Source organism: Dermacentor albipictus, chromosome 1, assembly GCF_038994185.2.
Source record: "Dermacentor albipictus isolate Rhodes 1998 colony chromosome 1, USDA_Dalb.pri_finalv2, whole genome shotgun sequence".
Classification (NCBI taxonomy): domain Eukaryota; kingdom Metazoa; phylum Arthropoda; class Arachnida; order Ixodida; family Ixodidae; genus Dermacentor; species Dermacentor albipictus.
In genome coordinates this window covers 516,803,031-516,829,028 of record NC_091821.1, presented here as the reverse complement: position 1 = coordinate 516,829,028, position 25,998 = coordinate 516,803,031, and the positions used below count along the sequence as shown (strand labels likewise).

At 43.8% G+C, this 25,998-nt stretch overlaps 1 protein-coding gene and 1 long non-coding RNA gene across 6 annotated transcripts in view; both read left to right on the top strand.

The window, feature by feature from the left end:
- Positions 1 to 25,998, top strand: part of LOC135912448 (monocarboxylate transporter 13-like) — a 610,659-nt gene that overhangs the window by 313,962 nt on the left and 270,699 nt on the right. The gene's annotated exons all lie outside the window — the stretch shown is intronic.
- Positions 75 to 11,776, top strand: LOC135912449 (uncharacterized). Its single transcript, XR_010567673.2, has 5 exons — positions 75 to 192; positions 6,886 to 7,028; positions 7,990 to 8,058; positions 9,122 to 9,202; positions 11,291 to 11,776. It is a non-coding gene; the product is annotated as an uncharacterized lncRNA (long non-coding RNA).

The window sequence follows — 25,998 nt, the reverse complement described above, 5'->3', positions numbered from 1 at the left end:
ATATGCTCCACCGCGCGCGCGCGCGCTTAAGATCGCGGAACAACACAGCACCGGAGAAAGGTGATCCGTACAGCGAGCTGCACCGCCGCCGCGAAGGCCAGCCAAAGCAGATCGTATGTCAGCCATCTCGCGTCGCTACGAAAACACGACAGTCGTTCGTCATGCCTTGGATATAACAGCAAATCCTCCACGGTAAGTGCATTCTAACTTAGGTGCACATTCTCCGTATATGTCATGCTATCGCCAGGAAGTCGTCGCTGCGCTTAGCCAACGCGATTGACAAAGGACTAGGCATACGCGCTGTGTCTCTCCATGTCAATCGAAAAAGCCAGTCGTCGCGATAACTGCATGTGATTTTATCATGTTGCCGTTGTCCGTAAGAGCTTTAAAGATCGCAAACGCTGCCAGAACTATGCTATGTTGAATAAGACGCCAGGCGAGAGGAGGCTTAAAATGGTTCGTTCACCAGCCCGTGATTCCGAGCCTATGCGGAGCGTGATTAGCGTGCGTTTTGTTTGTTTGAATTTATTCAGTTTAGCAGTCTACTGTGTACGGAACGCTGTTGAACTAACGAATCACATAACAGAAGGCGTCACTTTGCTGGCAGCATGCTTTTTTTATAAATAAACCGCGCGCTTGACGGTATCTCGCGCAGGGGGAATCTGCGACCACTGAAGTTACGTGCAGCACCAGTGCTAGTTAGAAACTTTGCCGCAGGCATTCAGCTGCATGCTGCAAGAGGTCAGTTGGGCGTGTTATCTTGAACTTACTGAAAACGCATGGGGAATCCATCTTTTATGTTGAAAAAAGTATGAACCCCATATAAGCGATCTTGCGCGCGGCAGCTACAAGCGACGCGATGGAGATGGCTGTCGCGTTCGCTCGTCGCCTACAAGTCGTACTCCGTGCGAGCGACGATATTGAGCGACGCCTCCCCGGTGTTGCCGGCATGAGGGCTGCAATCACGCGTGGCCCGTGCTTTAGTAATTTGCGTTGATGTATTTTGCTAAAAAAGTAGCATAAAATATTTCCGGAGGTCTTGCCGTAGGTTCTTATCCTTGCACGTATAAAAATTGAATCATTTGCTCGTTCCGCGCTACAATCGGTAGTATTTGAGCGATGTACATCTAGTTCCGGCTTCGTGCTATTGGCTAGTCGCTCATAGCACTTTCGGGCGACGAGCGATGATTTCTAGATTTCCAGAACCGAGCCATCTGTTCAAGCGACGGCCCGTTTTGTCGCTCGTCGCCGTCACGCACTAAATCGCTCTCACAGTGTTTATCCCTAAGGCTGAACTGTTTTTCTCATGTATTGAAATGGTGTGATTATAGGTAGGTCTGGTTTTGTGTGCTGCTGCAGTTTTCGTGCATGGTGCGAAACTGAAACGATGCTTGTGTCTACGAACTCAGTGAATTGTCGAGCAGCTAGTTATGCATCGGCATCGAATATAACGGCTGCTGTGTGGAATTACAGTTGCAAGGGCGCTTTGCATACGCTTATTGTTTTGGACATGCCTGTGCATTTGCTAATATGAGTTGGCGTGTCAGAGTTATGTCATATGAATAGCTAAATCAGCCTTCCTTTGGGGGTTACAAGCGTAATGTGTGCATTTTGCTATTGCATGGCAGATCAAAATGTGTTTATCGCTTGAATATTTTTAGTAGAGAAAAAAAAATCTAAATAAATTGTTGCTTTAATTCTGTGTTACCAGTCTGTCGTACACAGAACAATAGGTTGGTGTAATAAACCAAGAACTGCGGTTTAACTGCAACTTTTACATGCCTTCAAGAATCTAAAATGCTAGATTTCAAAATGCAGCAGTAGTCGGGTCTGTCAAAAATGAACTCCATTGTGCACATCATACTTGGTGGGCCCGGTAGCTACGCGACAGTGCAGTCTACTAATCCCCTGCTTTTCATGATGCAGGTGTTTGCTCTCGCCGTCCGCCTACTTCTAATCGTTCCACCGTCTGCCTCATGTGGATCTGTGCCTTCCGCGAACCTGCCCTACCACAATCAACACATCTCGGATCAACCCGCAACGTCATCAGAGCTGCATGCGCCATTACTGCCATCAGTCTACCGCATCTCGGATCATCAGTGGACAACCCCATCGCCAGGAACATCATCCGCTGCTGCTACAAAACGCGTGCGCTCATCGCCACCACTCTGTGGGCCCGGTAGCTGCGCGACAGTGCAGTCTACTAATCCGCTGCTTTTCATGATGCAGGTGTTTGCTCTCGCCGTCCGCCTACTTCTAACCGTTCCACCGTCTGCCTCATGTGGATCTGTGCCTTCCGCGAACCTGCCCTACCACAATCAACACATCTCGGATCAACCCGCAACGTCATCAGAGCTGCATGCGCCATTACTGCCATCAGTCTACCGCATCTCGGATCATCAGTGGACAACCCCATCGCCAGGAACATCATCCGCTGCTGCTACAAAACGCGTGCGCTCATCGCCACCACTCTGTGGGCCCGGTAGCTGCGCGACAGTGCAGTCTACTAATCCGCTGCTTTTCATGATGCAGGTTGGTGATAAATTTTCTCTGTTCGCTAAAAAAAGTAGTAACCTTTTCCTGATGCAGCTACCGAGCCCTCAGTGCTGTGCCTGTATTGTTGCCGAATGTTCGCATGTTATTCGTATTCTATTGCTATTGTCGGGTGACGTAGAAACTAACCCAGGCCCCGACCGTTTCGCCACAGTACTTGCCGAGCTCCAGAAACTAACTGCCGGGCAAACCGCGTTATTGTCTGATTTACAAGACATTAAACAACAGCTGAAAACTACTGACACAACATTGGCCGACCTAACCAAACGCATGGACGCTCTGGAATCCCACTACACTACCCTTTCTGCTCTCCACTCTGAAATAGGCACCCTGAAAACTTTAACAACCGAACTTACCTGCAAGGTCGACAAACTGGAAGCACGAGTGGACGACGCAGAAAATCGCTCCCGTCGTAACAATCTCATTTTTTACAATGTTCCGGACACTAACCCCGCTGAAACCTTTGCAGACTCTGAACAAACCGTCATTCGCCATTGCTCTCAACAACTAGGCTTTGACATCGACCCTCATTTAATAGAGCGTGCTCACCGTCTCGGGCGTCACTCATCTAATCGTACTAGGCCTATCATAGTAAAATTCACATCGTCCAAAACTAAAGAAAGCATTCTATCATGTGGTTATAAACTTAAAGGCACGAACTACAGCATTGGTGAAGACTTTTCCGCTTCTGTCCGTAACACTCGCAAAAATCTTGTAGCCTATGCCAGATCGGTATCCGATAAGTTCTCCCTGCGCTTCAAAACTTTGCACATTGGTCCGAAACGCTACACATTCGATGAAGCTTCACAAACAGTAAAAGAAGTGAAATAGCAATCATCTCACCGTCAATCGACAGGCCATTCTAAGCATGTTCAACAACAAGCACTTTCATTGTCAGCTATTTTTTCTAACGTGCGCAGCTTCATTTCAAAACGCGACATTATTTCAAATATCGTCTCATCTTCCGCCAGCAACCTACTAATCTTGACGGAAACGTGGCTAAACAGCGACATCTGTGATAGTGAAGTCCTTGCCGACCTGCCTAATTTCCGTGTCTTCCGCAAGGATCGCCCAGATAGGAGGGGAGGGGGAGTACTGATTGCAACCAGACATGAACTATCATGTACAACCATTAATATTTCATCAGACATAGAAATGTTATGGGTCTTATGTCACGCTTCACCTCAGTCCGTTTTGATTGGCGTTTGCTACAGGCCTCCTAACAGTCCGGATTTCCCCACAAAACTGAATAATGCAATAAATGAAATTAAAACGAAGCATCCAAACACCTGTACTCTTTTATTTGGAGACTTCAATTTCCCGAGTATTGATTGGCATAATCTAACTACCACAGGTAACAGAGATGCTAACGAATTTCTTGATGTTTGCCTTAATTTTAATCTTGTTCAAATTATATCGGAGCCAACCCGTGTAACTGAGGACTGCGCTAACACTCTCGACCTAATATTAACGGATAATCCGGAATACGTTCATTCCATCACGCATCTACCAGGCGTCAGCGATCACCAAGTCATACAAGCCGACTTCACCATTAAACCATTTTCACGGACAACTAGCAAACGTACCATCCGGCTTTATGATAAAGGAAACTATACTGCCATAAATAATGAACTTCGCACATTCTTACCCCGTTTTAAGTCTGACTTTAATCAAAGAACTATCCACGATAACTGGCACTTGTTTAAGACAAAAATTGAAGGTTTGGTTGACAGGTTTATTCCGAGCATAATTATAAGAACTAACCCCCTAAACCCTTGGTTCACAAACTCACTAAAACGCCTTGAAAACAAAAAGAAGCGTCTTTTTCGTTCAGCCAAGTTGCGGCCTAGTCAGAACGCTTGGGACAAGTATTATGCAGCGGAAAAAACTTACCTACAAAATGTGCGAGAAGCCAAGCACTCTTTCTTTCATTATGACCTGCCAAACATGTTGTCTACTAACCCCCGTAGGTTCTGGCAAGTCATTAATCCCCAGAATACACGCACAATTTCCCTCACCGATGCATCAGGTGAAACTATCCGTGAATCCGAATGCGCCAACATTTTTAACGCAGCGTTTTCATCCGCGTTTACTAATGAAATCGATCCGGTTGTTTCTTCAAACCTCGCAATTATTCAGGATACAATGCCTTCGCTTGTATTTTCTTCAGAAGGGATTTTGTCCCTAATAGAAAACTTAAAGCTTTCATCCTCTGCTGGCATTGACAACATCAACGCTAAGATTCTGCAGAACACCAAAGATACATGTTCATCCCTGTTGTGCATGTTATTCACTCAGTCACTCCTCACAGGCCAACTGCCCAAAGAATGGAAACAAGGGAAGGTCGTTCCAGTCCACAAATCAGGTAACAAGTACTCGCCTCTAAATTACCGTCCCATTTCTCTAACTAGTATTCCCTGCAAAATCATGGAACACGTCATCTATACTCACATCATGACATTTCTCGACTCGAATAACTTTTTCAATCCTGCCCAGCACGGGTTTCGCCGTGGTTACTCCTGCGAGACTCAGCTTGCCGCTTTCTTACACGATCTGCACTCTAACCTTGATTGTAATCTTCAGTCTGACGTAATATTTTTAGATTTTGCTAAAGCCTTTGACAAAGTGCCCCATAAACGCCTTCTTATAAAGCTTTCCCGCTTAAATTTTGACCCTAATATACTAAAGTGGATTGAAGAATTCTTGACTAATCGTTCACAATTCGTCACCATTAATAATAGGAATTCTAATTCAGTCTCTGTAACTTCAGGCGTCCCACAAGGATCCGTGCTGGGCCCGCTACTTTTCCTAATATACATAAATGATTTACCATTAAACGTAACATCTAGCATACGTATGTTCGCGGATGACTGTGTGATATATCGTGTTATTAATTCCACCGCTGACCAATCTTCTCTTCAAAGTGATCTTGATGCAGTCCAGAACTGGTGTAACGAGTGGCTAATGGAACTTAACCCGCGTAAGTGTAAATATTTGTCCATTCACCGTCGCCGTAATTCCCTCCTATTTCCTTATGTAATATCTGAAGTTCCGGTAGAACTAGTTCATTCATACAAGTATTTAGGAGTAACAATTTCGAGCGATCTTTCCTGGAATCCTCATGTTACTAACCTAATATCATCCGCGAACAGGACTTTAGGATTTTTAAAACGCCATCTGCATCACGCTCCTCAACATGTAAAATTGTTAGCCTACAAATCATTTGTCAGGTCAAAACTAGAATTTGCATCGCCTATTTGGAAACCTCATCAGGCATACCTAATTAATGATCTTGAATCTGTACAAAATCGCGCCGCTCGTTTCATCCACTCATCATATTCCTTTGACATCAGCGTTTCCTCCTTAAAAACTGCATCCGCATTATCCCCCTTATCGCTCCGTCGTCGCATTGCCAGCCTAGCTTTATTTCACAAATTCTTTCATAGCCATATGCGCATCCCACCTTATATCCTTCCTCCTACACGCATATCTCACCGCACCAGCCATCAGCTACAGGTTGCCCGTCCACGCGCACGCACTGTCACGTTTTCAAATTCTTTTTTTCTTCGCACAGCTGCAGACTGGAACGGCCTTCCTAACGACGTTGCTGTCATTATGTGCCCATCCAAGTTCACCGAAAATGTAAAAAACTTCCTGTTATTGTGACTATGTATTTTTATTCTTGCCACCCCTTATGTAACGCTCCATTTATTGGAGCCTTTAAGGTAATAAAATGAAATGAAAAATGAAATGAAAAAATAAGTTCATGCCTTTTAGTAAGCTTAGATGCAGGCGGCAGTGAAATTTCTTGTTAGTATTGATATGTGGGTAAGCTTGCCATAACAAGCCTCGTTGCCCTTTTTTATAGGCACATCCATATATCCATTGAACGGAAGGACAATATTTTCATCCCTACTGAGCATCATGTTTGCAGCTATAATCCTCAAATTATGGCTTCAGCAGTGGCACAACCAGGGATGGTGCGGGGGGGCACACTGGGCACGTGCTTAGGATGTGTCACAAATGGTGTTTGCGATACACCAGGCTCATGACAGACCTATGATGTCTGAAAATGACCAATATTCTATTCATTAGCAGGAGTATTCTAACATCCGCGCCGAACGAGGATGAACTGTCCGTTATTTCTTTTTTGTGTAAATCTAAAATTGAAGTTAATTTAGCAGTTGACTGTTGCAGTCATTTGGATGTTTTGCATGCATTTCACTAAGAAGATTAAGAGCTAAGACTTTCTTTTATTGCTATGGCCTTGACTGTCTTGATGTTGTTTTGCACCATGCCCTTGTGTTGACTTTTGCATATGATATTTTTCAGGCACCCGCTTTATATAACTCAAGAAGGCAGCTGCAAGGACACGAGGATGTGAAAGAGCCAGTGCAGTGCGACTTCACGTAGTGCAGAGGAGCCAATGCCAAAAAATCAAAATACATTGCCATGCAATTTGGACAAGAAAACTAGTATGTGGGTATATTGGGTGTACCATTTGACCAAATGAAACCAAAATCAAGATACAGTATGTTACACCAAGATGAAAATTCTCACGTGCTCCAGGCAGTCATCTTAACATGGTATATTTATGTAATGTCTCCCATTGGAAAGTCAAATCAAGTATGTTCTCTGGAGACAAACACATAGCAGCAAGTGTAATTGAAAAGTTAGAAATGTGTTTTAAAAAAGCTGAATAGTTCTGAGAAGTGATTGCTTTTTGTCTTGCCTCTCAACAGATACATCCATGTGATAAAAAAATAGTGGTACAATTAAATTGCTTATTTGCTTAGTGCCATGATACATACTTGCAATGAGCACGGTGCCTGTGTTTACTATAAAAAGCAACAGCCCATGCTTGGTTAGGTTAGGCCCACTACAACATGCAGGCATGGGTGATTGGCGCTTTTTTTATTTCTGTGTCGTAAGGTTTATTGACAAGCGTATAAGTGCAATGGCACGCAGTATGGCTAGTACAAAAAAAAGGGGGGGGGGATATATGTAGCTCCCTGTACACGACACAGGGCAAAGGAAATCCGTGTTCAGCAACCATGCTAAATTCCATGTACGTAAATTTTACAACGCTACTCATTCGAAGCGCGTACAGGTGCATACTGAAGAAAAGTTTTCCAGGGTACATAATTTAGTGCGTAATTTACACTAATTTTGCTCTAACCGCAAGACATAATAATTTGAATATGCTGCACGGAAAAACCTAGAGCGAATTAAATTGTGTGTCAGCTTCGTGTGTATACATATAGTCTTTCCTATGCATTAGGTTTTTCGCGTAATGCATTACCAGTTGACAGCCTATCTTATGTGTACTCTGTTTACATTACAGTTGTTTATTAGTTTACTCATTTGTTTTGCAACTTATGAAATGCCGGTGTATATATATTTTCAACATTTGACATAACCCTGTATGATTTGTAGGGACAACCCAGGACGTGCATTTCTCAGCACCCAGTCAATTGCGAGAAGTGACTCGAACACAGGCCACCAGTAAGTGGGCATCAGTTGCAATTTCACATTATGCAGTTGGCTGCTGCCTTGTACTGAGACTTTTTTTTAAATCAGATGGTGGTGTCGTTCTAATGTATATTTTGACCACAATGGTGCGATCATGTCTCACAGAAGCATATATGGTTGCTATTCTCTGCGAGGGACGTGTTCTTGTGTTCGTGAAGCATTTGTGTTTGGCAGTATTGTCGCCCAATGAGTCAGATATAAACATTGTAACTCGCCACTGCTGGGAAGTAGTTGCGAAAAACACAATATATTATGACGCTGTAAAATTATGTCATTAATTCGAAGGAAAATTTTGCAGCAGGAAAAAAAGGTTGCTCTTCCAGGTAAACATGTCTCTTTCTCACAAGTTATTTAACCAAACCGTGGATGCGTGAAATTCATGACTTATGAATCGATTTTAATTCATCCTTTAGTAATGCTTCTAAAAGAGACTAGAAATAGGATGTGACTACCTCTCCAATCAGCAGATCATACACTTACAGTCATAAGTGGTAGTTCCATGCAGTCTCGCACTCTATATAACCTTTCCTTTCAGCAGCATTGTAACTGGCGGCTGCGTTTTCAGAAGGAGGAGTGCACTTGGCACTGTATATGTATGTGTGAATTCGGTTTTCTTTGTATGTGTCGGCTCACTGACACAAACAGTGCAAAAATCAGTTGTACCATGAGGCTGATGACGCCTTCTGCTGCTAGAAATGCGGCACTTCATATTTTATAGTATTGCATGACATTTAAATCAAAGCTAGCACATAAGATGATCAAGAAAACAAACCGCTGTTAGAGCTGTTTCCCTCAAAGAAAGCTTGTCCTTTATGGGCTGTGTTAATCTGAGCTCTCCACCGATGTTTCAGTAGTATTACCCTTAGTGAGTGAGAGATTGGGGGCAATTAATCGTGTTAGTCTTTAAGTGGTGTCCTAATTATGTGTATTTGTTCCAACAAAGTTGTCTAGATTACTTTATTGTGTAGTGTAAAGCTTATGAAACCATCAGCAACTAGTGAGTTGCTAACATGCATATGCATTTGTCACTATACAGGTGGCACTCGGCTGTACCACTGCAGTGCTGCGGAAATTGCCAGCACCAGCGGCTTTGCAACAGCTGTTTCACAGCATGTCGGTATGTGCTAACCTATAGTTTTGTTGGGATGAGTTAGTATTATAGACCACTGCTACTCTGTATTGTGAAAGATCCATATGTTAAGTGATGTAATGGGCACAGCGAAAACATGTGAATGTTTTACTATGCTACATAAAAAGGCTCTCCTTTTCGTCACTGGAGCAGGGGAGAAGGGCATGCAGGCACTCCTGAATTTACATATATTTCAAAACATGAGAGAGACGTATATATATATATATATATATATATATATATATATATATATATATATATATACCCATACAATTAAACTAAATGCAGGAACATTCCGTCTTTCATTTTGAATTGACTTGTACAGCGCAAAAATACAACTCAGATCACATGCAGCCATTACTGCAATCAAGTTGTTTCCTTATGTCATGAGGAAATGATGCGGGCCCAAAAAACTGTTTAGAGCTGAAGGATTATGCTCCATGCTTGCCTCATTACCTGCTTTTTATCATATTATTATCAGCTGCTTATGTTAGGGACAAAAAGTAAGAGTACCAGCTTTTTCCTAATTCGCCATTCCACACAGCATGTCTTTGTGACTATATGTACATGCAGATGATTCATAGATGAAAAATATTCAGTACAGTAGAATCTCATTACAAGATACACTTGGTTGTAAGAGACATCTGAAAATGGTTTGGTTGGTTTGCCACATTAACAACACTGTACACAAGAGTCACCTTTGTTACTAACGACTTTTTAAGTATTCACTACTTCGAAGGGACACAACCCAGACACATTCACTTCATGCACCTTGTGTGCTCCGACGGGCGTAAAGATCACGCAAGCCTCACACAGGTCAAGTGTGCATGTCTCTTTAGCATGAACTAGAAAATGAGGGCAACGAGGACAGTGCAGGACAGAAAGTGTCCACAGTTGAAGCTGACGAGCGTCTAAGAGCACCTCAAAGGCACTGCGAGCAGCAAGGCTTGCAAAGTGAAATGTTTAACTTCCAGAAGTTAGGGAGAAAGCTAACACAATCTACAGTCACTAAAAAGCTGTGAATGTCTTCTTTAAAGGGCCCCTAAACCACCGAGGTTGAAATTTAGTTGCGGTGTTGCAGTTGTACATGTTAAGGCAACGAACACGTAGCCTCGAGAATTTTTCAAAACGGTGCAGTAATAGTGGAGCTACGTGTTTGATTATCGAAAAGTAGTCCTCGCTCATTTTACTCTTTCATCTGGTACACGCCATCTGGACAGTATCGTCTTTTACTCGCCTAGCACACCTCCAAATCTTACGGGACAGGCCATCACCAACGAGCTCTGTTGCTGCCGCGCAGGCCCGTCATCCTGTGAGGGGTGGCGCTAATGACCTTGCCAATACAATGGAACTGTATGGTGACTCTAGTTAAAGCGCCTCATAGGGAGACCCTTCCGTTGGCGTCTGTGTTCTTTGCCCCCATTGGCTGCCCACAATGGCATCGCGAGCAACGCGACGAGGAAGAAGGAGTGTGTATTTGCTTGCAGGCCTTGCCGGCAGTCGTACACTTTCGTTCGACCAATCGACAGCACCGGAAACTGGTGACATCATCAGAGACAGGCTGGTGATGTCAGGACAAACTGGGGGGTGCAGGATAGGTCCAGAGAGGCGCACGGGGTCGTTTTCGTCATATTGTGGTGCTCCCACAGTGCTACACACTGTGGCGTTTGGCGTCGTCAATTGTGACGACATTCTGATTTTGATGCGCATGTTTACTTGAAATGTTCAAAAAATGTCAAGAAGTGGGTTAGGGGCCCTTTACGCCACCCTGAGCAATTATTCCTTCAGATATATCTAAACATACTTTAGTGATGATGCATAATAAAGTGATCTAGTCTGGCTGCTCTAGTGTTTTAAAATTTTTGGTTTCGAGAGACATGTTTCCCGTGCCTCTTGAGTATCTCTTCAAATGAGGCTTAACTGTAATGTACGCACACAATTGTGTAACTCCTCCTGCAAGTATTATTCCTTAAGCCTGGTCACTGATGTGCAAAGCTTGTGGTTAAGTTTTGATCTCCGTACTTTTTTGAGCTATGTTTATTAATTCAGGCTGTTCTTATTGGTTCTTCGATGCAGGAGACAATGCCTACGAAATTATTGGCCCTGATGACGAGAGCCCTCAAGGGCCAAACGAAATCTCTGTTGCAGAAGTGAGCCCGATACCACCTGAAGTTACCACGACAGGTGGCACGGCAGCAATAGATACAGAGACGGCCATGTCTACTGCAGCTGCAACAGTGTACGAGGCAAGCAGCAGTGTGTCAGCATCAGCAGCACTGTCAGAAGGAACCGCACCAGGCCTGGTAGAGCAACATGTGTGCTATCACTGCGACTTTTTTGTAGTGCATTTGCTCAACATACAAAAGCTTTTCACCGCGACTGTGAGCCAGTGTTCTTGCGCAGCAAGTGCAAGATTAAGTTAGGTAGTATAACACAGTACAAGCATCACTTTAAAATATGCAAACATATTACAGTTGTTGCCTCCCCACCCAGCCCACATAGCGACAACAACGTGGAACACATGGTGGGACACACCTCTTCCCCATTAGAAGATAGTAAAGAGTGTCAGTGTTGTTGCTAGATTAACTGGTCTTTGTAAGCAACTAGAAGGACAACACAGGTGTCATAAGATTGTTGATTATGTTGTTGTTGAAGAGGTAAAAAAGAAGTTTGATGCAGCTGAAGTGCCAACTGATATTGAGCAAATCAAAAACAAGCACCTGAGAAAGCAACACAACCGAAATTTGGGTATCTATGTGCTGCCAACTCTGGTAAAGATGGCATAGGACGGAAGTGTGATGAAAATCAGTCAGACACTGCTGTTCCATCACTGGTTACAGTGAGCACTGACTGGTAGGGCAAGAGAGTCAACTGAAACGAACATTATGGCATAGTGTCATGCTCCCATGTGACCACTTTCCATGTTATTTTGCATGATACAGCTCAACCTCCAGAAACGAGACTGCAACTTGTCTGTAAAAAGCTTTCACAAAAAATTATTCACAACACTATTAACACAGCAGTATCTTCTTTTTTTGTGGGTTCGAGGTTCCCGGGGGTCCATTAATGCAAAAATTGCGGAAAAAAAGAACATGTGTCGTACTTACACCTTTTTAACAAGTACGAGGGGGACAGAACTTTTCTAGTCATGCATCTTCATCAAACTATAAAGTTTCTAAATGCCTTTTATAATCATTATTACCAGTTATATCTGAGTGCATTGTATGCATTTAGCAGGTGTAAAATCAGGTCAGTTGGATCAGATGCCTTATCTGCAAGAGAGTCCTATATTCAAGAAATTTGAATTAAAATAGGTACGTTATAGATGCAGTCTTTCAGCACTTTATTGCGTGTGGTTTAAGCATTGCTCAATACTTTTGTGGATGGTAGTTTCAACCGGCACAGCACTGCGCTTGTCAAGGTCACGTGTCTTCAAAGCGGTGTTTACCATTTGTGTTGATCTGTTTGTGTATTCATAGAGCAAGTTTTTATTTTATTTTTTCCGCATCCTTGTGCTTGCACTAAGCTTGTATAAGGCAGTTACAAAATGGGCGTCACTATAACGAACTGTTCTGTTGAGCTTACACTTTCAAATAATAGTGTTCAGATGGCCGCACTTCCATGTAGGTGCACGATAGCTTTGGGTATGTTCTCATGTTTGTACAAATCTTATATAAGCTAGTTACAAATTGTATGTCACTAAGCATTGTGATATTCTTTAAAGAACTGCTTGGTTGTTTGTACACTTGTGAATTAGTATTCAGGCGGTGGTATTTCCATGTAGGCGCACTGCTAGCTTTCTGTGTGCTCACGTGTTTGTATTAAGCTTTTACAAGGGAGTTACAGCATGTACGTCACAAAGCGCTGTGATATTTTTAAAGAACTGCTTCGTTGGTTTTACACCTGTGAGTAATAGTACTCGGGTGGCACTAGTTGTGTGTAGGTACACAGGGACCATTTGTATACATTATGCTCATGTAAAGCAGTTACAAAGTGTATGTCACTAATCACTGTGATATTTTTTGAAGAATTGCTGTGATGGTTTTACACATGTGAATAATAGTGGTCAGGACACAGTACTTGCGATGTATAGTTTAATGTAGAGTGCCAAGACATGGGCTGTATACGTACCAAAAGAAATGTATGTCGTTATATTGTTGTGATTATTGCTGTTTGGCTTTTATTAAACTCTAATAACATTTTTTCTTGTATCTATTGATGTATGGCAATTTGTCATGCAACCAAACTGAGGACCTGAACTTGTGCATACAAATAAACAGCTAATTTAGGAGTATACTGCGCATATTCTGCGAAACCAGTTTAACAAATCTTGTACTACAATGCTGGGAAAATGACAGAGCTGACAGGGATGTACAGAAAGAGTTCTGCACTGGCTGAAGGACTGCCCCACACTGGAGTTGGTAATGTTGCGTTTATTGGAGTAGAACAGTAAGTGCACTTCTATTAAAAATGGGACAGTCAATGCAGAAACATGAGGCAGACGAGCAGATGTGGCACATTTTTTTCAGGGCCCTCCATGCCTACTACTGCATTTCTAGTCTTCCTGTGCTCTTCGTATAAGCCCCTGTTCAGCCAAGGTTTTTACTCCATGACAGTTGTTCTACTGGGTTCGTAGCAATATTGAAGAAGAAAATGCAATAGTATTCAAGAACTTTCGAGGCCCCGACACAGTAACTTCAAGGACCTCGTGCGATTTTTTAGTAGTTTGGACAGGCAATAACTTGTTCAACCACATCGTTAACTTTAATGCAAACAAAAGAAAACAATACAAATCGCATTTCACTGATTTCAAACAATTGAAAGACTGCTAATTTGCCTTTCACCGCCAATCACTAAACGCGCACAAGGAAGCATTTCAAGAAAGTGCTCAAAGTTTTTCTGCAATAGCACAATTAACTACTTGGACCTGCAACAATTGCAGTTTTTGAATACTGTCTGGTTTGACAGTGTATGTCAAACCAGACAGTATCTGTTGTCAGTATCTGTATGTCATCTGTTGCCTCAGCTTTTCACCACCAAATAAGCAAGTCGTTTGTAATTTCCTTTTATTGTGTCTGTAGCTCTCGATTTACTCATCACGGCTTTTCTTTGAATGCCTCAACTGTTGAGCTTCCTGCTTCTGCTCCTCCAAGTACATTTGTCGCCGCTTCTGTGTGCCTAAAACTGGTATCTGCAGCTCCTTTGTAATTTCAACTTTAAGGATGTCGCTTTCCTTCTATTACCTCCACAGACAATTCTCTGTGACATGCGAAGAGTGTCACAGAAGGGGAAAAAAACGCTTGGCAATGTCAGCTAAGTCTAGCCAAGTGTACAAATTTAAGGACTTTCCAGTACTTCTAAAAATTCCAGGGTTTTCAATGCGTTGAAAATGGCATTTTAGAAATAAAGGGTTTTCAAGGATCGCTACAAACCCTGGATTCTAGCACCTAAATAATTTTACAAGCTTGTTTTGGCGCGGAGTTTGGAGATTCATGCTTTTTACCTAACGCTGCACTATCTCTGTACATTGAAGCCACGAGAGCGCAACCATTTTGGAGTTAAGCAAAATACTGAAAGCTTTTAATACCACTCTTTTTCTATGGAGCTTCGTATTGCCTAGTTAAGTTTACGAATGTGCCTGGTCTTGGTGGGCGTTTCTTCGACATTGTCTGTGAGCAGTAGATGACTAACCCCCATATTCAGAAATGTATCTTAATACAAAGCTCATGCTTTACTTTATATAAACGACGCCTGGTGCGAACGTCCCCCAGACGCTCACTGCCTTTCTTTTGGTGCGTTCACGGCTTGCGTCATTTAGATCAAGTCAAGCATGGGCTTCAAGTTATGATGCATTTCTGAATATGAGGGTAAGCGTGCGCAATTCCGGGCAACGCATTGTGCCATTGACACTGAGAGCAAACTGGGAAAACAAAGTTAACGCCCTATGCTCCTAAACTTTTGCCTACCTGTGGTGTGCGTGTATCGTGCAAGAAGGAACAGCGCAAACACCAGGACGAAAAAAAGCATCAACCACACCAGTGCTTCGTGGTGTGGTCCATGTTTTTGCGTCGTCCTTGCGTTGCGCTGTTTCTTCTAAAATGCTCAACCAACTAGCCGACAAGTCCATCCTCTGCATATATATTGAACACACGTATGAATGTAGATGGTCATCGAAGCTTTTAGAACGAGCACTGCCACAGGATACGAGCAGTGCACGCGTAACAAGTGGACACATTAGTCATTTAAACATGCGTGCCAATGCATGTGACGCGGCTATCGACATAAGCAGTCTCCAAATGCTGGAATGCATGCTCTTCAAAACGCTAACGATCCGCTGCTAATGCAGGACAACAGCTCACAGCGGACTGAACCGAACTCTAAACTAATGCACTTGAAAAGAACGCCTACACGGCAGCGTGAGGCACGTCGAAATGCCTGGTACTGGCGTCGCAGTTAACCACATACGAATGGAACTGGCGGAAAAAATAAACAGAAATGCTCACTAGTATACGCGCGACTTAAATTCACATACGTGGATGGTTGGCACGATACTTTGTATCCGCGTATTTTCGGAGAGCATATAATGCATGGACTGGAAAAGCACTCGATCGTGAGCTGAACGGCACATTTGTTATTTTCCTGGGGTGACGACAAGCCGTGAATAGTTCTCACGTCGTCGTCTACGTTGTATTCCTTCGTTAGTCGTAGCAAGGAATGGAAATGATGCAAACGCAAACGTATTCCAGTACACAACAGCACAGCACACTGCAGAGAATCTCCACCCACCGCAGCCGATTCCTCAAATACATTTGTTATATATATAACCTCTAAAACAACACGACTCAGTGTGGTGGCTCTGCGGTGTAATGGTTAGGATGTGTGCTTTGAATTGTATAGATGCGAGTGTACGCGGGTTCGAATCCGCGTGATGTATAGAGCAATGTGGTTCTCCATAACTATGTGATTCCCTTGACTATTGTGTTCTAATTAGACTATGTGTCTTCTGATTGTGAAATGTGCGAAGATAATTGCGGCCTAAATGTTAATTAGCTTTTTTTTCTCCGCAGTGGCGTTCGCGACGCATACGCATAGGCCGATTTCGAGCAGTCACGCCTCATGGTAGGCAGCAAATAGCCAGAAAAAATGACTTTAAAATCCTGCATAACTTTGCTCACGCCTATTGAGTAGGCCGCTTGGAATTGGGCTACTGACTCTGAGGAGCCGCCTAGGGAACGGTATATCAGCGACCCTAATTTGATCTGATTTCCTGCCTGCATGCGTGGCCAGGTCTTCGCTAAGAGGGTATTGGGAAGAGTACTAGCACTCTGTTTGGGGGAGTAGAAGTACTCGGTCTGGTGCAGTGCCATTACCCCTGCGGTGAGAGTATTTGCACTCTGCGGAAGAGTACTAGCACTCCCTGCGGGAAGAGTATTATCACTCTGCGGAAGAGTATTAGCAATCCCTGGCGGTGGAGTAACAAAACTCTGTCAACAGGAGTTGACCTGCTCTCTCTCAAAGAGGGTCGACCTACTCTCGAAAAGAGAGTGAAATGTGGGACAAGCCGCTACTCCCTCAAAGAGAGTGCCCGGCACTCTCTTTGTTTTTAGAGTGAACAGGTATGATCTTTCATTTTTCAAACAAATGAAAGCACTTCTTTTTTAAATCTGGTGACTAAGGCATTTCTAGCCGTACATAGATTTATATTCCTAACAACTTATTCAAGTAAAATGTTATAATACATACATTTTGCTGAATTCACTGAATCACATAATGCATACCCAAGTTTTACCATGGTTTTCTGCGTGGATTTGGCGCCATTTCGCATTTTATGGAATTCACTCGCGGTGTAACTGTTGTTTTTGTTTTCTAGCATTTCTTGCAATGTCAATCATGACTAATTGTCAACATTTCATTTGCTTAGGTTTGTTCACATCACCTGGTGTTTGCGCATTGTTCTTGTATATATACTTGAATAAAGAATGAGTTGCAAGCCAGTGCTCCTGTTGCGTTTTCACTGTCCTTAATATATTGTGCACTGTTTCTAGTCTTTAAAAACTGCCATAAATCGTCCAGCTCTCAGTGTAGAAGTTTGAAGCCGGCTGTTAGACTGGGAATCCAGTAAACATGAAAACTATCTCTAGAACATTAACAATGATTTCACTCCATGCAACATGCAGTTTACACATATTGGTACAAGAATATTTGAGAGAGGTACACAGAGTGTTACAGTGTGCAAGGTTAAATGGCCCTGTGTGGGCCACGAATAGCGCAATATCAGCACAGGTGTGCACGGTTCTTGCATTGCCTATGAGACGTGCTCCAGGGCTGGTTGAGCATTTTAGAAGAAACAGCGCAACGCAAGGACGACGCAAAAACATGGACCACACCACGAAGCACTGGTGTGGTTGATGCTTTTTTTCGTCCTGGTGTTTGCGCTGTTCCTTCTTGCACGATACACGCACACCACAGGTAGGCAAAAGTTTAGGAGCATAGGGCGTTAACTTTGTTTTCCCAGTTTGCTCTCAGTGTCAATGGCACAATGCGTTGCCCGGAATTGCGCACGCTTACCCTCATATTCAGAAATGCATCATAACTTGAAGCCCATGCTTGACTTGATCTAAATGACGCAAGCCGTGAACGCACCAAAAGAAAGGCAGTGAGCGTCTGGGGGACGTTCGCACCAGGCGTCGTTTATATAAAGTAAAGCATGAGCTTTGTATTAAGATACATTTCTGAATATGGGGGTTAGTCATCTACTGCTCACAGACAATGTCGAAGAAACGCCCACCAAGACCAGGCACATTCGTAAACTTAACTAGGCAATACGAAGCTCCATAGAAAAAGAGTGGTATTAAAAGCTTTCAGTATTTTGCTTAACTCCAAAATGGTTGCGCTCTCGTGGCTTCAATGTACAGAGATAGTGCAGCGTTAGGTAAAAAGCATGAATCTCCAAACTCCGCGCCAAAACAAGCTTGTAAAATTATTTAGGTGCTAGAATCCAGGGTTTGTAGCGATCCTTGAAAACCCTTTATTTCTAAAATGCCATTTTCAACGCATTGAAAACCCTGGAATTTTTAGAAGTACTGGAAAGTCCTTAAATTTGTACACTTGGCTAGACTTAGCTGACATTGCCAAGCGTTTTTTTCCCCTTCTGTGACACTCTTCGCATGTCACAGAGAATTGTCTGTGGAGGTAATAGAAGGAAAGCGACATCCTTAAAGTTGAAATTACAAAGGAGCTGCAGATACCAGTTTTAGGCACACAGAAGCGGCGACAAATGTACTTGGAGGAGCAGAAGCAGGAAGCTCAACAGTTGAGGCATTCAAAGAAAAGCCGTGATGAGTAAATCGAGAGCTACAGACACAATAAAAGGAAATTACAAACGACTTGCTTATTTGGTGGTGAAAAGCTGAGGCAACAGATGACATACAGATACTGACAACAGATACTGTCTGGTTTGACATACACTGTCAAACCAAACAGTATTCAAAAACTGCAATTGTTGCAGGTCCAAGTAGTTAATTGTGCTATTGCAGAAAAACTTTGAGCACTTTCTTGAAATGCTTCCTTGTGCGCGTTTAGTGATTGGCGGTGAAAGGCAAATTAGCAGTCTTTCAATTGTTTGAAATCAGTGAAATGCGATTTGTATTGTTTTCTTTTGTTTGCATTAAAGTTAACGATGTGGTTGAACAAGTTATTGCCTGTCCAAACTACTAAAAAATCGCACGAGGTCCTTGAAGTTACTGTGTCGGGGCCTCGAAAGTTCTTGAATACTATTGCATTTTCTTCTTCAATATTGCTACGAACCCAGTAGAACAACTGTCATGGAGTAAAAACCTTGGCTGAACAGGGGCTTATACGAAGAGCACAGGAAGACTAGAAATGCAGTAGTAGGCATGGAGGGCCCTGAAAAAAATGTGCCACATCTGCTCGTCTGCCTCATGTTTCTGCATTGACTGTCCCATTTTTAATAGAAGTGCACTTACTGTTCTACTCCAATAAACGCAACATTACCAACTCCAGTGTGGGGCAGTCCTTCAGCCAGTGCAGAACTCTTTCTGTACATCCCTGTCAGCTCTGTCATTTTCCCAGCATTGTAGTACAAGATTTGTTAAACTGGTTTCGCAGAATATGCGCAGTATACTCCTAAATTAGCTGTTTATTTGTATGCACAAGTTCAGGTCCTCAGTTTGGTTGCATGACAAATTGCCATACATCAATAGATACAAGAAAAAATGTTATTAGAGTTTAATAAAAGCCAAACAGCAATAATCACAACAATATAACGACATACATTTCTTTTGGTACGTATACAGCCCATGTCTTGGCACTCTACATTAAACTATACATCGCAAGTACTGTGTCCTGACCACTATTATTCACATGTGTAAAACCATCACAGCAATTCTTCAAAAAATATCACAGTGATTAGTGACATACACTTTGTAACTGCTTTACATGAGCATAATGTATACAAATGGTCCCTGTGTACCTACACACAACTAGTGCCACCCGAGTACTATTACTCACAGGTGTAAAACCAACGAAGCAGTTCTTTAAAAATATCACAGCGCTTTGTGACGTACATGCTGTAACTCCCTTGTAAAAACTTAATACAAACACGTGAGCACACAGAAAGCTAGCAGTGCGCCTACATGGAAATACCACCGCCTGAATACTAATTCACAAGTGTACAAACAACCAAGCAGTTCTTTAAAGAATATCACAATGCTTAGTGACATACAATTTGTAACTAGCTTATATAAGATTTGTACAAACATGAGAACATACCCAAAGCTATCGTGCACCTACATGGAAGTGCGGCCATCTGAACACTATTATTTGAAAGTGTAAGCTCAACAGAACAGTTCGTTATAGTGACGCCCATTTTGTAACTGCCTTATACAAGCTTAGTGCAAGCACAAGGATGCGGAAAAAATAAAATAAAAACTTGCTCTATGAATACACAAACAGATCAACACAAATGGTAAACACCGCTTTGAAGACACGTGACCTTGACAAGCGCAGTGCTGTGCCGGTTGAAACTACCATCCACAAAAGTATTGAGCAATGCTTAAACCACACGCAATAAAGTGCTGAAAGACTGCATCTATAACGTACCTATTTTAATTCAAATTTCTTGAATATAGGACTCTCTTGCAGATAAGGCATCTGATCCAACTGACCTGATTTTACACCTGCTAAATGCATACAATGCACTCAGATATAACTGGTAATAATGATTATAAAAGGCATTTAGAAACTTTATAGTTTGATGAAGATGCATGACTAGAAAAGTTCTGTCCCCCTCGTACTTGTTAAAAAGGTGTAAGTACGACACATGTTCTTTTTTTCCGCAATTTTTGCATTAATGGACCCCCGGGAACCTCGAACCCACAAAAAAAGAAGATACTGCTGTGTTAATAGTGTTGTGAATAATTTTTTGTGAAAGCTTTTTACAGACAAGTTGCAGTCTCGTTTCTGGAGGTTGAGCTGTATCATGCAAAATAACATGGAAAGTGGTCACATGGGAGCATGACACTATGCCATGATGTTCGTTTCAGTTGACTCTCTTGCCCTACAAGTCAGTGCTCACTGTAACCAGTGATGGAACAGCAGTGTCTGACTGATTTTCATCACACTTCCGTCCTATGCCATCTTTACCAGAGTTGGCAGCACATAGATACCCAAATTTCGGTTGTGTTGCTTTCTCAGGTGCTTGTTTTTGATTTGCTCAATATCAGTTGGCACTTCAGCTGCATCAAACTTCTTTTTTACCTCTTCAACAACAACATAATCAACAATCTTATGACACCTGTGTTGTCCTTCTAGTTGCTTACAAAGACCAGTTAATCTAGCAACAACACTGACACTCTTTACTATCTTCTAATGGGGAAGAGGTGTGTCCCACCATGTGTTCCACGTTGTTGTCGCTATGTGGGCTGGGTGGGGAGGCAACAACTGTAATATGTTTGCATATTTTAAAGTGATGCTTGTACTGTGTTATACTACCTAACTTAATCTTGCACTTGCTGCGCAAGAACACTGGCTCACAGTCGCGGTGAAAAGCTTTTGTATGTTGAGCAAATGCGCAACAAAAAAGTCACAGTGATAGCACACATGTTGCTCTACCAGGCCTGGTGCGCTTCCTTCTGACACTGCTGCTGATGCTGACACACTGCTGCTTGCCTCGTACACTGTTGCAGCTGCAGTAGACATGGCCGTCTCTGTATCTATTGCTGCCGTGCCACCTGTCATGGTAACTTCAGGTAGTATCGGGCTCACTTCTGCAACAGAGATGTCGTTTGCCCCTTGAGGGCTCTCGTGATCAGGGCCAATAATTTCGTAGGCATTGTCTCCTGCATCGAAGAACCAATAAGAACAGCCTGAATTAATAAACATAGCTCAAAAAAGTACGGACATCAAAACTTAACCACAAGCTTTGCACATCAGTGACCAGGCTTAAGGAATAATACTTGCAGGAGGAGTTACACAATTGTGTGCGTACATTACAGTTAAGCCTCATTTGAAGAGATACTCAAGAGGCACGGGAAACATGTCTCTCGAAACCAAAAATTTTAAAACACTGAGGAGCCAGACTAGATCACCTCATTATGCATCATCACTAAAGTATGTTTAGATATATCTGAAGGAATAATTGCTCAGGGTGGCGTAAAGGGCCCCTAACCCACTTCTTGACATTTTTTGAACATTTCAAGTAAACATGCGCATCAAAATCAGAATGTCGTCACAATTGACGACGCCAAACGCCACAGTGTGTAGCACTGTGGGAGCACCACAAAATGACGAAAACGACCCCGTGCGCCTCTCTGGACCTATCCTGCACCCCCCAGTTTGTCCTGACATCACCAGCCTGTCTCTGATGATGTCACCAGTTTCCGGTGCTGTCGATTGGTCGAACGAAAGTGTACGACTGCCGGCAAGGCCTGCAAGCAAATACACACTCCTTCTTCCTCGTCGCGTTGCTCGCGATGCCATTGTGGGCAGCCAATGGGGGCAAAGAACACAGACGCCAACGGAAGGGTCTCCCTATGAGGCGCTTTAACTAGAGTCACCATACAGTTCCATTGTATTGGCAAGGTCATTAGCGCCACCCCTCACAGGATGACGGGCCTGCGCGGCAGCAACAGAGCTCGTTGGTGATGGCCTGTCCCGTAAGATTTGGAGGTGTGCTAGGCGAGTAAAAGACGATACTGTCCAGATGGCGTGTACCAGATGAAAGAGTAAAATGAGCGAGGACTACTTTTCGATAATCAAACACGTAGCTCCACTATTACTGCACCGTTTTGAAAAATTATCGAGTCTACGTGTTCGTTGCCTTAACATGTACAACTGCAACACCGCAACTAAATTTCAACCTCGGTGATTTAGGGGCCCTTTAAAGAAGACATTCACAGCTTTTTAGTGACTGTAGATTGTGTTAGCTTTCTCCCTAACTTCTGGAAGTTAAACACTTCACTTTGCAAGCCTTGTTGCTCGCAGTGCCTTTGAGATGCTCTTAGACGCTCGTCAGCTTCAACTGTGGACACTTTCTGTCCTGCACTGTCCTCGTTGCCCTCCTTTTCTAGTTCATGCTAAAGAGACATGCACACTTGACCTGTGTGAGGCTTGCGTGATCTTTACGCCCGTCGGAGCACACAAGGTGCATGAAGTGAATGTGTCTGGGTTGTGTCCCTTCGAAGTAGTGAATACTTAAAAAGTCGTTAGTAACAAAGGTGACTCTTGTGTACAGTGTTGTTAATGTGGCAAACCAACCAAACCATTTTCAGATGTCTCTTACAACCAAGTGTATCTTGTAATGAGATTCTACTGTACTGAATATTTTTCATCTATGAATCATCTGCATGTACATATAGTCACAAAGACATGCTGTGTGGAATGGCGAACTAGGAAAAAGCTCGTACTCTTACTTTTTGTCCCTAACATAAGCAGCTGATAATAATATGATAAAAAGCAGGTAATGAGGCAAGCATGGAACATAATCCTTCAGCTCTAAACAGTTTTTTGGGCCCGCATCATTTCCTCATGACATAAGGAAACAACTTGATTGCAGTAATAGCTGCATGTGATCTGAGTTGATTGAAACAAACAATACGTAAGGTTGCCCTGTATGTAATTTTATCAGTGCTTTTTAGAAGTCCTGCTGGCGATCCTGGCTGCACAATGTTTCTCATGCTTTTTGGCACGATTCCTTTATTTTCCACTCCACTCTTTTTTCTGGTTTTATCCCCTTTCCTTTCCCCCTTGCATAAAATAGCACACCTGAAGTATCAAATCTCTTGAATTATTGTGTGTATCATACCTGTTAACATGCGGGCTTCTCTGTGGTCTGTGTTGTATTTCTGCGCTGTACAAGTCAATTCAAAATGAAAGATGGAATGTCCCTGATTTTAGTTTAATTGTATATATTGTACTGTAAAATAGGGAGCAGTGGGGCTGTGGCTAAGAGAGAGACAACGACGACGAGAAAGAACAACCTTGTTTCGGTGCTCGGTCGGCTACACTACCTCTCGCTGCTCCAACGTTCTAGTCGCGAACGCTTACTGCTCAAAGTGCTTCGCGACATTTGGTGGAGGTGCTGGGTAAGGCAGAGGCTGCAATGGGGCGGTTGAACGACGAGGGGGATCTTTACGGCGTTGGCAAACCAAACAGGAGCGGACATAATGATGGATGAATCGATACATCCCCCGCCAGTAGTAACGAAGGCGTAGACGCGCGTATGTCTTCAGTACCCCTGCATGCGCGCACTGGGGATCGTCGTGAAACGCTGCGCAAATATCCGAACGCAGGTGTCGCGGGATGACAAGCAACCATTTGCGGCCGTCCGGGAGGTAGTTGCGACGGTACAGGAGCCCGTCGCGAATGGAGAAGTGATGTGCTTGGCGACGTAATGCGCGATTGTTAGTGGGTGTCGATGGGCTGGACAAAAACCGCAGCATGGACACAATCCATGGGTCTTTCTTCTGCTCCAGAAGAATGTCCGTGGCAGCAAGGGAAGACTCCGACAATGAGGCTTTCGGGAAGCTAGCCTCGTCTGTTAGTGGCGAACGAGACAAGGCATCCGCATCCGAATGTTTTCGGCCAGAACGATACAGTACGCGAATGTCATACTCCTGCAGTCGAAGGGCCCATCGAGCAAGACGACCGGACGGTTCTTTTAAGGATGACAGCCAGCACAGCGAATGGTGATCAGTTATGACGTCAAACGGGCGGCCATAAAGATAAGGACGGAATTTGGTTATGGCCCAAATTATAGCGAGGCATTCCTTTTCTGTGACAGAATAGTTCGATTCAGGTTTAGTGAGTGCACGACTGGCGAAGGCAACGACGTACTCATCGAAGCCAGCCTTTCTCTGAGCGAGAACGGCCCCAAGGCCAACGCCACTGGCATCCGTGTGTATTTCAGTTGGAGCGCTGGGGTCGAAATGGCGCAGGATTGGTGGTGACGTCAAGAGACGACGCAGCTTTGTGAAGGCGTTATCGCAATCCCGTGACCAGGTTGAAAGGTTGTGGTCACCATGAAGAAGCTGCGTTAAAGGTGCAATTATAGTGGCAAAATTGCGGATGAAACGGCGAAAGTATGACGCCAATCCAATGAAGCTGCGCAGTTCTTTCAAAGTCGTTGGTCGGGGAAACTGGGCAACAGCTTGTAGTTTCGCCGGATCAGGAAGTACACCTTCTTTCGACACGACATGGCCGAGGATGACCAGCTGCCGGGCAGCGAAGTGACACTTCTTCAAGTTAAGCTGGAGGCCAGCATCGGCGATGCACTTTAGGACGCGTTCAAGTCGAAGTAAGTGGGAAGGAAAGTCCGGTGAAAAGATAACGATGTCGTCCAGATAACACAGGCATATCTGCCATTTGAGGCCGCGCAAGATGTTGTCCATCATTCTTTCAAATGTGGCAGGCGCATTACACAGGCCAAATGGCATCACGGTGAATTCAAATAAACCGTCAGGTGTGATGAAGGCCGTTTTCGGACGGTCGGACTCAGCCACTGGCACTTGCCAGTACCCGGATCGTAAGTCTAAGGATGAGTAGAATTCAGCGCCTTGGAGGCAGTCTAGCGCGTCGTCAATACGGGGTAGCGGATAAACGTCCTTGCGTGTGATCTTATTAAGTCGCCGGTAGTCCACGCAAAAGCGAATTGTGCCATCTTTCTTTTTTACCAGCACTACAGGAGAAGCCCAGGGCCATCGACCATCTTACGCGCTATGCGGAAACTTCCCCTTTGTCCAGCGCTTCTGCACGTGACGTCGCCTGGTTTCTCCTGCGCCACATCATCCTTCGCCACGGAGCTCCCAGGGAATTACTCAGTGACAGAGGCCGCGTCTTCCTCTCCGACGTCATCGAGGCTCTCCTCAAAGAATGCCGCATCATTCATCGCACCACTACTGCGTATCATCCGCAGACTAATGGCATGACCGAGCGCTTTAATCGCACTCTTGGTGACATGCTGGCCATGTACGTTGCATCCGACCAAACCAAATGGGACCATGTCCTACCTTTTCTGACCTACGCTTACAACACCGCCACGCAGACTACCACGGGATTTTCGCCCTTCTTTCTCCTGTACGGACGCGAACCTTTTTCCACAATGGATACTATCCTTCCGTACCGCCCTGACTCCACGGAAACAACTACCCTATCCGAAGCTGCTGCACACGCAGAAGAGTGTCGCAAGCTTTCCCGTATATTTACGTCAGAAGACCAGCAACGCCAGAAGCACCATCGAGAAAGTTCCAATGCTTCTGTATCCTATG